The 16274-nt window shown below is 39.8% G+C and overlaps 1 protein-coding gene across 2 annotated transcripts in view; it reads right to left on the bottom strand.

Annotated features, from left to right (window-relative positions):
• The window catches only part of EFR3A (EFR3 homolog A), a 619646-nt gene that overhangs the window by 379863 nt on the left and 223509 nt on the right, over positions 1-16274 (bottom strand). The window lies entirely within an intron of this gene.

Genomic DNA, 16274 nt, shown 5'->3' with positions numbered 1-16274 from the left:
TAATTACTACCCTTCTACATGGCTTAACTGCTATGTCCTTTGTTGTGTAAAATTAGCATCTCAATGGTATCTTGTACATCCTGTGTTAACATTTAAAAAAAAAAAAAAAAAAAAAAAAAAAACTACTATGCTGTGAGAGACACACTATTCTAGTATATAATATATATAGAATTTTTTTTTTTTTATTATTTTAGTTCTAACGGCTATCTGTTAAAAATGTCTGGAAAAAACTATATTTCACAGGAAATCTGTGATTACTTTAACAATTACATTCATAAATATAATGGTCCATTCCTCATCCCAGAAGCTAAAAACAACAAGTGTGAAAGTGTTTTAGATATACTAACACAGGTATTAAATCTTAAAAAGATGAATAATAATAAAAGAAAATGTAGGATAGCGCAGGCAGTGATTTCAACTATAAAGAGATTAACGGACATTATTGGAGAATTTACAGAGCAAAATAAAGACCTTAAATTAAAGTTAGATAACACACAGACTGACAGAGATTGTATTAAGCTTTCTGCTTTAACTAACACCATACAGATCAGTAAATTACAACGAAAATTAAAATTAACAGAACACATCAGTAATGAATACTCAAACAAAATTACTGAGTTACAGATGAAAATTGAACAAAAAGAAAAAATAATTAGTGATATTTCTGGGAACAATGCAGATAGTGATAACTTACTGCCACAAAGGAAAGAGCCCAAAAAATTAGTAAAACAAGATAAAATGCAAATGGGCCCCACTAAAAACCCAAGTTCTGTTCCAATTGCCCCTGTCATAATTTCTGAGAATTTTAACAACCTGAAAGTTCCTACAGGTTTTTCAAATCAGACTAGGCCAATGACTGTAGCAGATAAAGACATTTTTAAGAAATGGTGGGGCACAATCCCCACAAACAGCTTTAATAACTTTTCACATTGGTTTCACAAGGGAACTGAAAAAGCCATAAAAACATAATTTATGTAAGAACTTACCTGATAAATTCATTTCTTTCATATTAGCAAGAGTCCATGAGCTAGTGACGTATGGGATATACATTCCTACCAGGAGGGGCAAAGTTTCCCAAACCTTAAAATGCCTATAAATACACCCCTCACCACACCCACAATTCAGTTTAACGAATAGCCAAGAAGTGGGGTGATAAGAAAAAAGTGCGAAAGCATATAAAATAAGGAATTGGAATAATTGTGCTTTATACAAAAAAATCATAACCACCAAAAAAAATGGCGGGCCTCATGGACTCTTGCTAATATGAAAGAAATGAATATATCAGGTAAGTTCTTACATAAATTATGTTTTCTTTCATGTAATTAGCAAGAGTCCATGAGCTAGTGACGTATGGGATAATGACTACCCAAGATGTGGATCTTTCCACGCAAGAGTCACTAGAGAGGGAGGGATAAAATAAAGACAGCCAATTCCTGCTGAAAATAATCCACACCCAAAATAAAGTTTAACGAAAAACATAAGCAGAAGATTCAAACAAACCGCTGCCTGAAGTACTTTTCTACCAAAAACTGCTTCAGAAGAAGAAAACACATCAAAATGGTAGAATTTAGTAAAAGTATGCAAAGAGGACCAAGTTGCTGCTTTGCAAATCTGATCAACCGAAGCTTCATTCCTAAACGCCCAGGAAGTAGAAACTGACCTAGTAGAATGAGCTGAAATCCTTCGAGGTGGAATTTTACCCGACTCGACATAGGCATGATGAAATAAAGATTTCAACCAAGATGCCAAAGAAATGGCAGAAGCTTTCTGGCCTTTTCTAGAACCGGAAAAGATGACAAATAGACTAGAAGTCTTTCGGAAAGACTTAGTAGCTTCAACATAATAATACAAAGCTCTAACAGCATCCAAGAATGCAATGATTTCTCCTTAGAATTCATAGGATTAGGACACAATGAAGGAACCACAATTTCTCTACTAATGTTGTTAGAATTCACAACCTTAGGTAAAAAATTCAAAAGAAGTTTGCAGCACCGCCTTATCCTGATGAAAAATCAGAAAAGGAGACTCACAAGAAAGAGCAGATAATTCAGAGACTCTTCTGGTAGAAGAGATGGCCAAAAGAAACAAAACTTTCCAAGAAAGTAATTTAATGACCAAAGAATACATGGGTTCAAAAGGAGGAGCTTGAAGAGCCCCCAGAACCAAATTCAAACTCCAAGGAGGAGAAATTGACTTAAAGACAGGTTTTATACGAACCAAAGCTTGTACAAAACAATGAATATCAGGAAGATTAGCAAACTTTCTGTGAAAAAGAACAGAAAGAGCAGAGATTTGTCCATTCAAGGAACTTACGGACAAACCGTTATCTAAACCATCCTGAAGAAAATGTAAAATTCTCGGTATTCAAAAAACAGAATTTATGTTTACCTGATAAATTACTTTCTCCAACGGTGTGTCCGGTCCACGGCGTCATCCTTACTTGTGGGATATTCTCCTCCCCAACAGGAAATGGCAAAGAGCCCAGCAAAGCTGGTCACATGATCCCTCCTAGGCTCCGCCCACCCCAGTCATTCGACCGACGTAAAGGAGGAATATTTGCATAGGAGAAATCATATGATACCGTGGTGACTGTAGTTAAAGAAAATAAATTATCAGACCTGATTAAAAAACCAGGGCGGGCCGTGGACCGGACACACCGTTGGAGAAAGTAATTTATCAGGTAAACATAAATTCTGTTTTCTCCAACATAGGTGTGTCCGGTCCACGGCGTCATCCTTACTTGTGGGAACCAATACCAAAGCTTTAGGACACGGATGAAGGGAGGGAGCAAATCAGGTCACCTAGATGGAAGGCACCACGGCTTGCAAAACCTTTCTCCCAAAAATAGCCTCAGAAGAAGCAAAACTATCAAATTTGTAAAATTTAGTAAAAGTGTGCAGTGAAGACCAAGTCGCTGCCTTACATATCTGATCAACAGAAGCCTCGTTCTTGAAGGCCCATGTGGAAGCCACAGCCCTAGTGGAATGAGCTGTGATTCTTTCAGGAGGCTGCCGTCCGGCAGTCTCGTAAGCCAATCTGATGATGCTTTTAATCCAAAAAGAGAGAGAGGTAGAAGTTGCTTTTTGACCTCTCCTTTTACCAGAATAAACAACAAACAAAGAAGATGTTTGTCTAAAATCCTTTGTAGCATCTAAATAGAATTTTAGAGCACGAACTACATCCAAATTGTGCAACAAACGTTCCTTCTTTGAAACTGGATTCGGACACAAAGTAGGCACGACTATCTCCTGGTTAATGTTTTTGTTAGAAACAACTTTCGGAAGAAACCCAGGTTTAGTACGTAAAACCACCTTATCTGCATGGAACACCAGATACAGAAGGAGAACACTGCAGAGCAGATAATTCTGAAACTCTTCTAGCAGAAGAAATTGCAACCAAAAACAAAACTTTCCAAGATAATAACTTAATATCAACGGAATGTAAGGGTTCAAACGGAACCCCCTGAAGAACTGAAAGAACTAAATTGAGACTCCAAGGAGGAGTCAAAGGTTTGTAAACAGGCTTGATTCTAACCAGAGCCTGAACAAAGGCTTGAACATCTGGCACAGCTGCCAGCTTTTTGTGAAGTAGCACAGACAAGGCAGAAATCTGTCCCTTCAAAGAACTTGCAGATAATCCTTTCTCCAAGCCTTCCTGAAGAAAGGATAGAATCTTAGGAATTTTTACCTCGTCCCAAGGGAATCCTTTAGATTCACACCAACAGATATATTTTTTCCATATTTTGTGGTAGATTTTTATAGTTACAGGCTTTCTGGCCTGAACAAGAGTATCAATGACAGAATCTGAGAACCCTCGCTTCGATAAGATCAAGCGTTCAATCTCCAAGCAGTCAGTTGGAGTGAGACCAGATTCGGATGTTCGAACGGACCTTGAACAAGAAGGTCTCGTCTCAAAGGTAGCTTCCAGGGTGGAGCCGATGACATATTCACCAGGTCTGCATACCAAGTCCTGCGTGGCCACGCAGGAGCTATCAAGATCACCGATGCCCTCTCCTGATTGATCCTGGCTACCAGCCTGGGGATGAGGGGAAACGGCGGGAATACATAAGCTAGTTTGAAGGTCCAAGGTGCTACTAGTGCATCTACTAGTCGCCTTGGGATCCCTGGATCTGGACCCGTAGCAAGGAACCTTGAAGTTCTGACGAGAGGCCATCAGATCCATGTCTGGAATGCCCCACAATTGAGTAATTTGGGCAAAGATTTCCGGATGGAGTTCCCACTCCCCCGGATGAAATGTCTGACGACTCAGAAAATCCGCTTCCCAATTTTCCACTCCTGGGATGTGGATTGCAGACAAGTGGCAGGAGTGAGTCTCCGCCCATTGAATGATTTTGGTCACTTCTTCCATCGCCAGGGAACTCCTTGTTCCCCCCTGATGGTTGACGTACGCAACAGTCGTCATGTTGTCTGATTGAAACCGTATGAACTTGGCCTTTGCTAGCTGAGGCCAAGCCTTGAGAGCATTGAATATCGCTCTTAGTTCCAGAATATTTATCGGGAGAAGAGATTCTTCCCGAGACCAAAGACCCTGAGCTTTCAGGGGTCCCCAGACCGCGCCCCAGCCCACCAGACTGGCGTCGGTCGTGACAATGACCCACTCTGGTCTGCGGAAGCTCATCCCCTGTGACAGGTTGTCCAGGGACAGCCACCAACGGAGTGAATCTCTGGTCCTCTGATCTACTTGTATCGTCGGAGACAAGTCTGTATAGTCCCCATTCCACTGACTGAGCATGCACAGTTGTAATGGTCTTAGATGAATTCGCGCAAAAGGAACTATGTCCATTGCCGCTACCATCAAACCTATTACTATGGAAGGAAGAGGAACAGAATGAAGTATTTGACAAGAGTTTAGAAGTTTTGATTTTCTGGCCTCTGTCAGAAAAATCCTCATTTCTAAGGAGTCTATTATTGTTCCCAAGAAGGGAACCCTTGTTGACGGAGATAGCGAACTTTTTTCTACGTTCACTTTCCACCCGTGAGATCTGAGAAAGGACAGGACAATGTCCATGTGAGCCTTTGCTTGTGGAAGGGACGACGCTTGAATCAGAATGTCGTCCAAGTAAGGTACTACTGCAATGCCCCTTGGTCTTAGCACCGCTAGAAGGGACCCTAGTACCTTTGTGAAAATTCTTGGAGCAGTGGCTAATCCGAACGGAAGTGCCACAAACTGGTAATGCTTGTCCAGGAATGCGAACCTTAGGAACCGATGATGTTCCTTGTGGATAGGAATATGTAGATACGCATCCTTTAAATCCACCGTGGTCATGAATTGACCTTCCTGGATGGAAGGAAGAATTGTTCGAATGGTTTCCATTTTGAACGATGGAACCTTGAGAAACTTGTTTAGGATCTTGAGATCTAAGATTGGTCTGAATGTTCCCTCTTTTTTGGGAACTACGAACAGATTGGAGTAGAACCCCATCCCTTGTTCTCCTAATGGAACAGGATGAATCACTCCCATTTTTAACAGGTCTTCTACACAATGTAAGAATGCCTGTTTTTTTATGTGGTCTGAAGACAATTGAGACCTGTGGAACCTCCCCCTTGGGGGAAGCCCCTTGAATTCCAGAAGATAACCTTGGGAGACTATTTCTAGTGCCCAAGGATCCAGAACATCTCTTGCCCAAGCCTGAGCGAAGAGAGAGAGTCTGCCCCCCACCAGATCCGGTCCCGGATCGGGGGCCAACATCTCATGCTGTCTTGGTAGCAGTGGCAGGTTTCTTGGCCTGCTTTCCTTTGTTCCAGCCTTGCATTGGCCTCCAGGCTGGCTTGGCTTGAGAAGTATTACCCTCTTGCTTAGAGGACGTAGCACTTGGGGCTGGTCCATTTCTGCGAAAGGGACGAAAATTAGGTTTATTTTTGGCTTTGAAAGACCTATCCTGAGGAAGGGCGTGGCCCTTGCCCCCAGTGATATCAGAGATAATCTCTTTCAAGTCAGGGCCAAACAGCGTTTTCCCCTTGAAAGGAATGTTAAGCAATTTGTTCTTGGAAGACGCATCCGCTGACCAAGATTTTAGCCAAAGCGCTCTGCGCGCCACAATAGCAAAACCAGAATTTTTCGCCGCTAACCTAGCCAATTGCAAAGTGGCGTCTAGGGTGAAAGAATTAGCCAATTTGAGAGCATGAATTCTGTCCATAATCTCCTCATAAGAAGAAGAATTATTATTGAGCGCCTTTTCTAGTTCATCGAACCAGAAACACGCTGCTGTAGTGACAGGAACAATGCATGAAATTGGTTGTAGAAGGTAACCTTGCTGAACAAACATCTTTTTAAGCAAACCTTCTAATTTTTTATCCATAGGATCTTTGAAAGCACAACTATCTTCTATGGGTATAGTGGTGCGTTTGTTTAGAGTAGAAACCGCCCCCTCGACCTTGGGGACTGTCTGCCATAAGTCCTTTCTGGGGTCGACCATAGGAAACAATTTTTTAAATATGGGGGGAGGGACGAAAGGTATACCGGGCCTTTCCCATTCTTTATTTACAATGTCCGCCACCCGCTTGGGTATAGGAAAAGCTTCGGGGGGCCCCGGGACCTCTAGGAACTTGTCCATTTTACATAATTTCTCTGGAATGACCAGATTCTCACAATCATCCAGAGTAGATAACACCTCCTTAAGCAGAGCGCGGAGATGTTCCAATTTAAATTTAAATGTAATCACATCAGGTTCAGCTTGTTGAGAAATTTTCCCTGAATCTGAAATTTCTCCCTCAGACAAAACCTCCCTGGCCCCCTCAGACTGGTGTAGGGGCACTTCAGAACCAATATCATCAGCGTCCTCATGCTCTTCAGTATTTTCTAAAACAGAGCAGTCGCGCTTTCGCTGATAAGTGGGCATTTTGGCTAAAATGTTTTTGATAGAATTATCCATTACAGCCGTTAATTGTTGCATAGTAAGGAGTATTGGCGCACTAGATGTACTAGGGGCCTCCTGAGTGGGCAAGACTGGTGTAGACGAAGGAGGGGATGATGCAGTACCATGCTTACTCCCCTCACTTGAGGAATCATCTTGGGCATCATTTTCTCTAAATTTTGTGTCACATAAATCACATCTATTTAAATGAGAAAGAACCTTGGCTTCCCCACATACAGAACACAGTCTATCTGGTAGTTCAGACATGTTAAACAGGCATAAACTTGATAACAAAGTACAAAAAACGTTTTAAAATAAAACCGTTACTGTCACTTTAAATTTTAAACTGAACACACTTTATTACTGCAAATGTGAAAAAGTATGAAGGAATTGTTCAAAATTCACCAAAATTTCACCACAGTGTCTTAAAGCCTTAAGAGTATTGCACACCAAATTTGGAAACTTTAACCCTTAAAATAACGGAACCGGAGCCGTTTTTATATTTAACCCCTTTACAGTCCCTGGTATCTGCTTTGCTGAGACCCAACCAAGCCCAAAGGGGAATACGATACCAAATGACGCCTTCAGAAAGTCTTTTCTATGTATCAGAGCTCCTCACACATGCATCTGCATGTCATGCTTCCCAAAAACAAGTGCGCAATAGAGGCGCGAAAATGAGACTCTGCCTATGATTAGGGAAAGCCCCTAGAGAATAAGGTGTCCAATACAGTGCCTGCCGGTTATTTTACATAGTTCCCAAGATTAAAATAATTCCTCAAGGCTATGGGGTATAAAATATGCTTATATATAAATCGTTTTAGCCCAGAAAATGTCTACAGTCTTAAAAGCCCTTGTGAAGCCCTTTTTTCTTTATGTAATAAAAATGGCTTACCGGATCCCATAGGGAAAATGACAGCTTCCAGCATTACATGGTCTTGTTAGAATGTGTCATACCTCAAGCAGCAAAAGTCTGCTCACTGTTTCCCCCAACTGAAGTTAATTCCTCTCAACAGTCCTGTGTGGAAACAGCCATCGATTTTAGTAACGGTTGCTAAAATCATTTTCCTCTTACAAACAGAAATCTTCATCTCTTTTCTGTTTCAGAGTAAATAGTACATACCAGCACTATTTTAAAATAACAAACTCTTGATTGAATAATAAAAACTACAGTTAAACACTAAAAAACTCTAAGCCATCTCCGTGGAGATGTTGCCTGTACAACGGCAAAGAGAATGACTGGGGTGGGCGGAGCCTAGGAGGGATCATGTGACCAGCTTTGCTGGGCTCTTTGCCATTTCCTGTTGGGGAGGAGAATATCCCACAAGTAAGGATGACGCCGTGGACCGGACACACCTATGTTGGAGAAAGAATGCCAAGAAAAATGATGAGAAAGACACTAAGAAATATAAGTCTTCCAGACTCTATAATATATCTCTCTAGATACAGATTTACGAGCCTGTCACATAGTATTAATCACAGAGTCAGAGAAACCTCTTTGACCAAGAATCAAGCGTTCAAACTCCATACCTTAAAATTTAAGGATTTGAGATCCTGATGGAAGAAAGGACCTTGCGACAGAAAGTCTGGTCTTAACGGAAGAGTCCACAGCTGGCAAGAGGCCATCCGGACAAGATCCGCATACCAAAAACCTGTGAGGCCATGCTGGAGCTACCAGCAGGACAAACGAGCATTCCTGTAGAATCTTGGAGAAAACTTTTGGAAGAAGAAGGCGGAAAGATATAGGCAGGATGATACTTCCAAGGAAGTGATAATGCATCCACTGCCTCCGCCCGAGGATCCCGGGATCTGGACAGATACCAGGGAAGTTTCTTGTTTAGATGAGAAGCCATCAGATCTATTTCTGGGAGTTACCACATTTGAACAATCTGAAGAAATACCTCTGGGTGAAGAGACCATTCGCCCGGATGCAACGTTTGGCGACTGAGATAATCCGCTTCCCAATTGTCTATGCCTGGGATATGAACCGCAGAGATTAGACAGGAGCTGGATTCCGCCCAAACCAAAATTCGAGATACTTCTTTCATAGCCAGAGGACTGTGAGTCCCTCCTTGATGATTGATGTATGCCACAGTTGTGACATTGTCTATCTGAAAACAAATGAACAACTCTCTCTTCAGAAGAGGCCAAGACTGAAGAGCTCTGAAAATTGCACGGAGTTCCAAATATTGATCGGTAATCTCACCTCCTGAGATTCCCAAACCCCTTGTGCCGTCAGAGACCCCCACACAGCTCCCCAACCTGTAAGACTTGCATCTGTTGAGATTATAGTCCAGGTCGGAAGAACAAAGAAGCCCCCTGAACTAAACGATGGTGATCTGTCCACCATGTCAGAGAGTGTCGTATAATCGGTTTAAAGATATTAATTGAGATATCTTTGTGTAATCCCTGCACCATTGGTTCAGCATACAGAGCTGAAGAGGTCGCATGTGAAAACGAGCAAAGGAGATCGCATCCGATGCAGCAGTCCTAAGACCTAAAATTTCCATGCATAAGGCTACCAAAGGGAACGATTGTGACTGAAGGTTTTGACAAGCTGATATCAATGTTAAACTTCTCTTGTCTGACAAGGACAGAGTCATAGACACTGAATCTATCTGGAAACCTAAAAAGGTTACCCTTGTCTGAGGAATCAATGAACTTTTTGGTAAATTGATCCTCCAACCATGATCTTGAAGAAACAACGCAAGTCGATTCGTATGAGATTCTGCGAAAATGTGAAGACTGAGCAAGTACCAAGATATCGTCCAAATAAGGAAATACCAAAACCCTGTTTTCTGATTACAGACAGAAGGGCACTGAGAACCTTTGAAAAAATTCTTGGAGCTGATGCTAGGCCAAACGGTAGAGCCACAAAACTGGTAATGCTTGTCTAAAAAGAGAATCTCAGAAACTAAAAGTGATCTGGATGAATCGGAATATGCAGATATGCATCCTGTAAATCTATTGTAGACATATAATGCTCTTGCTAAACAAAAGGCAGGATAGTCCTACAGTTACCATCTTGAATGTTGGTATCCTTACATAACGATTCAATATTGATAGATCCGGAACTGGTCTGAAGGAATTGACCTTCTTTGGTACAATGAAGAGATAGAATAAAACCCCAGCCCCTGTTCCAGAACTGGAACTGGCATAATTACTCCAGCCAACTCTAGATCTGAAACACATTTCAGAAATGCTGAGCCTTTGCTGTGTTTACTGGTACACGGGAAAGAAAAAAATCTCTTTGCAGGAGGCCTTAACTTGAAGCCAATTCTGTACCTTTCTGAAACAATGTTCTGAAACCAGAGATTGTGAACGGAATTGATCCAAATTTCTTTGAAGAAAACGTAATCTGCCCCATACCAGCTGAGCTGGAATGAGGGCCGCACCTTCATGGGTACTTAGGAGCTGGCTTTAGGTTTCTATAAGGCTTGGATATATTCCAAACTGGAAATAGTTTCCAAACTGATACCGCTCCTGAGGATGAAGGATCAGGCTTTTGTTCCTTGTTGTGAGGAAAGGAACGAAAACGATTATTAGACCTAAATTTACCTTAGATTTTTTATCCTTTGGTAAAAAAGTTCCCTTCCCTCCAGTAACAGTTGAGATAATAGAATCCAATTGAGAACCGAATAATTTATTACCCTGGAAAGAAAGGGAAAGCAAAGTTGACTTAGAAGACATATCAGCATTCCAAGTTTTAAGCCATAAAGCTTTTCTAGCTAAAATAGCTAGAGACATATACCTGATATCAACTCTAATGATATCAAAAGATGGTATCACAAATAAAATTATTAGCATGTTATAGAATAATAATAATGCTATAAAATTATGATCTGTTACTTGTTGCGCTAAAGCTTCTAACCAAAAAGTTGAAGCTGCAGCAACATCCGCTAAAAATATAGCAGGTCTAAGAAGATTACCTGAACATAAGTAAGCTTTTCTTAGAAAGGATTCAATTTTCCTATCTAAAGGATCCTTAAATGAAGTACTATCTGCCGTAGGAATAGTAGTACGTTTAGCAGGAGTAGAGACAGCCCCATTAACCTTAGGGATTTTGTCCCAAAAAACTCTAATCTGTCAGATGGCACAGGATATAATTGCTTAAACGTTTTAGAAGGAGTAAATGAATTACCCAAATTATTCCATTCCCTGGAAATTACTTCAGAAATAGCATCAGGGAGAGAAAACACTTCTGGAATAACTACAGGAGATTTAAAAACCTTATTTAAACGTTTAGATTTAGTATCAAGAGGACCAGAATCCTCTATTTCTAATGCAATTAATACTTCTTTAAGTAAAGAACGAATAAATTCCATCTTGAACAAATACAAAGATTTATCAGCATCAACCTCTGAGACAGAAACCTCTGAACCAGAAGAACCATTATCAGTATCAGAATGATGATGTTCATTTAAAAATTCATCTGAAAAAAGAGAAGTTTTAAAAGACTTTTATGTATACTAGAAGGAGAAATAACAGACATAGCCTTCTTAATGGATTTAAAAAATAAAATCTCTTATGTTATCAGGAACACTCTGAAAATTAGATGTTGACAGAACAGCAACAGGTAATGTAACAGTACTAAAGGAAATTTTATCTGCATTAATAAGTTTGTCATGACATGCAATACAAACAACAGCTGGAGAAACAGATACCAAAAGTTTATAGCAGATACACTTAGCTTGGTAGCTCCAGCACCGGGCAGCGATTTTCCTGAAGTATCTTCTGACTCAGTTGCAACGTGGAACATCTTGCAATATGTAATAGAAAAAACAACATATAAAGCAAAATTGATCAAATTCCTTAAATGACAGTTTCAGGAATGGGAAAAAAATGCCAGTGAACAAGCTTCTAGCAACCAGAAGCAATAAATAATGAGACTTAAATAATGTGGAGACAAAAATGACGCCCATATTTTTTAGCGCCAAATAAGACACCCACATTATTTGGCGCCTAAATGCTTTTGGCGCCAAAAATGACGCCACATCCGGAACGCCGACACTTTTGACGCAAAAAAACGTCAAAAAATGACGCAACTTCCGGCGACACGTATGACGCCGGAAACAGAAAAAAAAAATTTGCACCAAAAAAGTCTGCGCCAAGAATGACGCAATAAAATGAAGCATTTTCAGCCCCCGCGAGCCTAACAGCCCACAGGAAAAAAGTCAAATTTTTTAAGGTAAGAAAAAATGATTGATTCAAATGCATTATCCCAAGTATGAAACTGACTGTCTGAAAATAAGGAATGTTGAACATCCTGAGTCAAGGCAAATAAATGTTTGAATACATATATTTAGAACTTTATAAAAAAGTGCCTAACCATAGCTTAGAGTGTAACAGAAAATAAGCTTACTTACTTACCCCAGGACACTCATCTACATGTTGTAGAAAGCCAAACCAGTACTGAAACGAAAATCAGCAGAGGTAATGGTATATATATATAAGAGTATATCGTCGATCTGAAAAGGGAGGTAAGAGATGAATCTCTACGACCGATAACAGAGAACCCATGAAATAGACCCCGTAGAAGGAGATCATTGCATTCAAATAGGCAATACTCTCCTCACATCCCTCTGACATTCACTGCACGCTGAGAGGAAAACCGGGCTCCAACCTGCTGCGGAGCGCATATCAACGTAGAATCTAGCACAAACTTACTTCACCACCTCCATAGGAGGCAAAGTTTGTAAAACTGAATTGTGGGTGTGGTGAGGGGTGTATTTATAGGCATTTTAAGGTTTGGGAAACTTTGCCCCTCCTGGTAGGAATGTATATCCCATACGTCACTAGCTCATGGACTCTTGCTAATTACATGAAAGAAATTAGGTATGAGCATGCCGGAATGGACCGAATTGCTTCAAGATGCCATGGGCCCCTATGCCAACAGGTTATTAGGATTTAATTCAAGTATATGTGATCAGGCTGGCAGGATAGCTAAAACCTTTTTCAATTTTACTAGTCTAGAGAAAGAGATTAGTGAAATTACCATGAGACCACTAGATGGGCCATTTAAAGTAGCAAAAAGAGTTTTATTTTGGTGTGTGCTGCGCCAGCCACAGACCCAAATGGTCTGGGGGTCACCAGCTCACATACAGAGGGTACTTGAAGCTCTCCCCAGAAAATGTCAGGAGTTTGTAAAGCTGTATGATCCAAACTCCACAAACCTACATATGGTGCTCACTAGAGATGAGAAGTGGTGGAATTATCACCCATACACCATTAAGACAAATTCTGCAGTGAAGCAGTCAATGGAGAATAATCTGAATATTCACAGGCAGGAATCAGAGAGGGGTAATAGAAGGAATGTTTGTGGATATCAGAATAGTAGAGCATCAAATACAGGAAACTGGAGAGACAGGAATTTAAATGGCGATATTAACAGAGGAGAAAATTGGAGGCTGAGGTCAAATGAGATAAACAATAAGGCCAACTTAAGTTATTGGGAACTCAAACAAAAAAACAGGAGAATGAGAGATCAAATTGGGTTTCTAAAGAAGCAACTGACAGAGCTGGAGGGCTCAAATTAAATAATTAATTTTTTGTTTTTATAAGCATATTTGTTTGCAGTACATTTGTATCTTGTAATGTGTACTTTAGTTTTAAGTTCAATTAATAATTTTAAGTGTTTTTCATTATTAAGTTTTAAATGCCAATATTAAGAATGTATAGTTAATTGATGCATTCTCTTTCTAAAAAAACAATAACAGATACCTCCATTGTGATTAGTTTTGGGAGGCCACATGCAATACCATTTCTATGTAAACTGTCTGAAGTCTTATCTTGCAGGAAGAAAACCAATGAAGATAGAAGGCTTCTCACCTTTCCTTCCAGTTTTTCCCCAATAACACATATTATAGATTGTTGTTTTTCAGGTGTCTTCAGGACTGATCTTACCATGAAGCTATGATGGTGGCGTTGGACAAATTAAATAAGTATAATGTATCACAATGGAGATGTAAAATGGTGCATTAGGCCAAAATAATTTATATAATATATATAGCATAAAGGGGTAAATAATCATATAAATCAAGAGACATAAGTTAAGTAAGGGTGCGAGTGGGATGATGCAATAACAGAGGCACTTTCCAACTTGAAGTTAATAACTGTGAATGTGGTTTCTACTGCAGATGGAGTGTTGTAGTGTGAAGTAAATATATGCCTGGTTTTAATCTTTTTTTCATTCCTTTGAGGGTCTTGGAAAAAACAAAGTGGTTCAAAGAGAGAGATTTGGTAAAGCAAAAGCAAGGACCAGATGCCAAAAGCAAGGACCAGATGCCAAAAGATGACAACAAAGAACTTCAGTGAACCATTATAACTTTTGTTTTACAGGCACAATTCACACTTTATTAATAAAGATTTTACTACACACATACCCATCTAGTGTACCCACACTCACACACTCATACATGAACTTTTCCCAATATTTAAGACCATTGTATAAATGTTGCTAATGGGGTTTAGCATAGGATTTTGTGTTTCTATGTATAATTTTGAATTAATTTTTCTAATGAATTGTATAAAGTTAGATTAGGAATTGACAGTCCTAGGAAAGTACAGAAGAGCTCATATCGCCGAGGGAATGATTCCGAAGGGATGGTGGGAGAATTTTTCCTGTAAGGTTTTCGCTCCCACTGTGTTCTTCTGTACTAGTGGGTATAACTAGAAAACGGGGCAACATAGGAGAAGAAAAAGTGAGGGAATGTGGTGACATTTTATCACTGGAATATTCACTTAGCTGTTATTGGGATCCCTTCCCCCAGGTACACCTTTCTCTCTGAACTATAGACACTCCCACTGGTCTTTTTGAGTGGCATTTGATAAGCCACTCCCTTTTGAATTGGGTTATAACATACTGTAACACCAGAGCCTTTGTCTCTCTCTTTTGTATCCTGGGCATGCTGTAAAGATGGATGATGTTGGACACAGAGAATCTGGCTAAGTATTTCTGGGATAATATTCTGTGTAGCACAATTGGGGTTAGTTTAGAAAAGTTGCCCTGTATCTTAAAATGTGGACTGTATCTGTAAAATAGATTGATATATATATATATCTGTAAATATTTATCTTATTATTAACATATATTGATTCCTAAATAAACTGTTTGACAAATAATGGAGGACCCTCATAGAGTTTATTTCACAATTTATCTGTGTTGGTTTTAGTGGTACCACCATAGAGATTTAGTATATTATATTTAGTAGAAAGTAGAGATATTTTAAATTAATAGATAACCACAATCATCCTCCAGGCAGAAGTCTTCATCCATCTGCTGCCTGAGAGTAAATAGTACACACCGGTACCATTTAAAACAAAAAACTCTTGCTTGAAGAAATTAAAAACTAATATTTTATCACCTATTTCACTTTACCCTTCCTAGTACTTAGAGTAGGCAAAGAGAATGACTGGGGGGTGGAGCTAAGGGAGGAGCTATATAGACAGCTCTGCTGTGGTGCTCTTTGCCACTTCCTGTTAGCAGGAGGATAATATTCCACAAGTAAAGGATGAATCCGTGGGCTCGTCGTACCTTATAGAAGAAACAAGGACACTTAAATTCATCAAAATTGACATTTCACTCCTTTTCTTCAAAAACTTACCTTTTAATCCTGTCAGCCGCAGCAGCGCTTCCTCCACCCATCGCAAGTCCTCTTTGAAGGTCCAAAACTATGAATCCGTCTTCCTCCAATCACGGCGTTGCATCAGTCCATGATCTCCCCGGGGGGGAAAGCTGTGATTTGAGGAAGCCAGATTCGTCATTTCTGACAACAGAAGAGGCTTCCGACGGCCGGGGGAATCGATGGAGCAGCATTTAGGATTAAAAGGTAAGTTTTTGAAGAAAAGGAGTGAATTAAAGTGTCTATGTTTTTAATAGGTTTATTAACCTCTTAAGGACATGTGACGGAATTTTTCCGTCATAAAACAATTGAGCAAACTGAAAGCTGTGTCCTTAAAGGGTTAAAAACCGGGCACTAATTCATCCAAATTGACCTTCACTTTAAATTTACATGAAATCAATATAAAAGTGAATAAATATAAACACCATGCAGAGAAAGATACAATATACTTATATTGGAAGTAGCAATTTGTGACAGTAATTACAGATATCACACAGAGAATAAGTATCCAAAAGTGCCTTTGCGGCAAATAGTCCTCAAAAAGAAAGAGACAAATATTACAGTGTTAAACTGTTAAAGTGAAAAAGCATCAGGTGGAGAAGGAGTAAAACTCACATACTCCAGATCTATATACCAGCTCTGGGATTAAGGTGCTTTAAGTATAAACCCACATATGCAAATACAGGATCCAGTATTCAATATCTTCAATTTATGAAAACATTTAAAACAATATATGAGATTGCTACGAAAGCTCTAAGTCACATGCAGTTAGAAAGAAGGTT

The sequence above is a fragment of the Bombina bombina genome, chromosome 5 (genome assembly GCF_027579735.1).
Source record: "Bombina bombina isolate aBomBom1 chromosome 5, aBomBom1.pri, whole genome shotgun sequence".
NCBI classification, from domain to species: Eukaryota; Metazoa; Chordata; class Amphibia; order Anura; family Bombinatoridae; genus Bombina; species Bombina bombina.
Note: the sequence above shows the minus strand (reverse complement) of the source record. Positions and strands in the feature narration are given on the sequence as shown.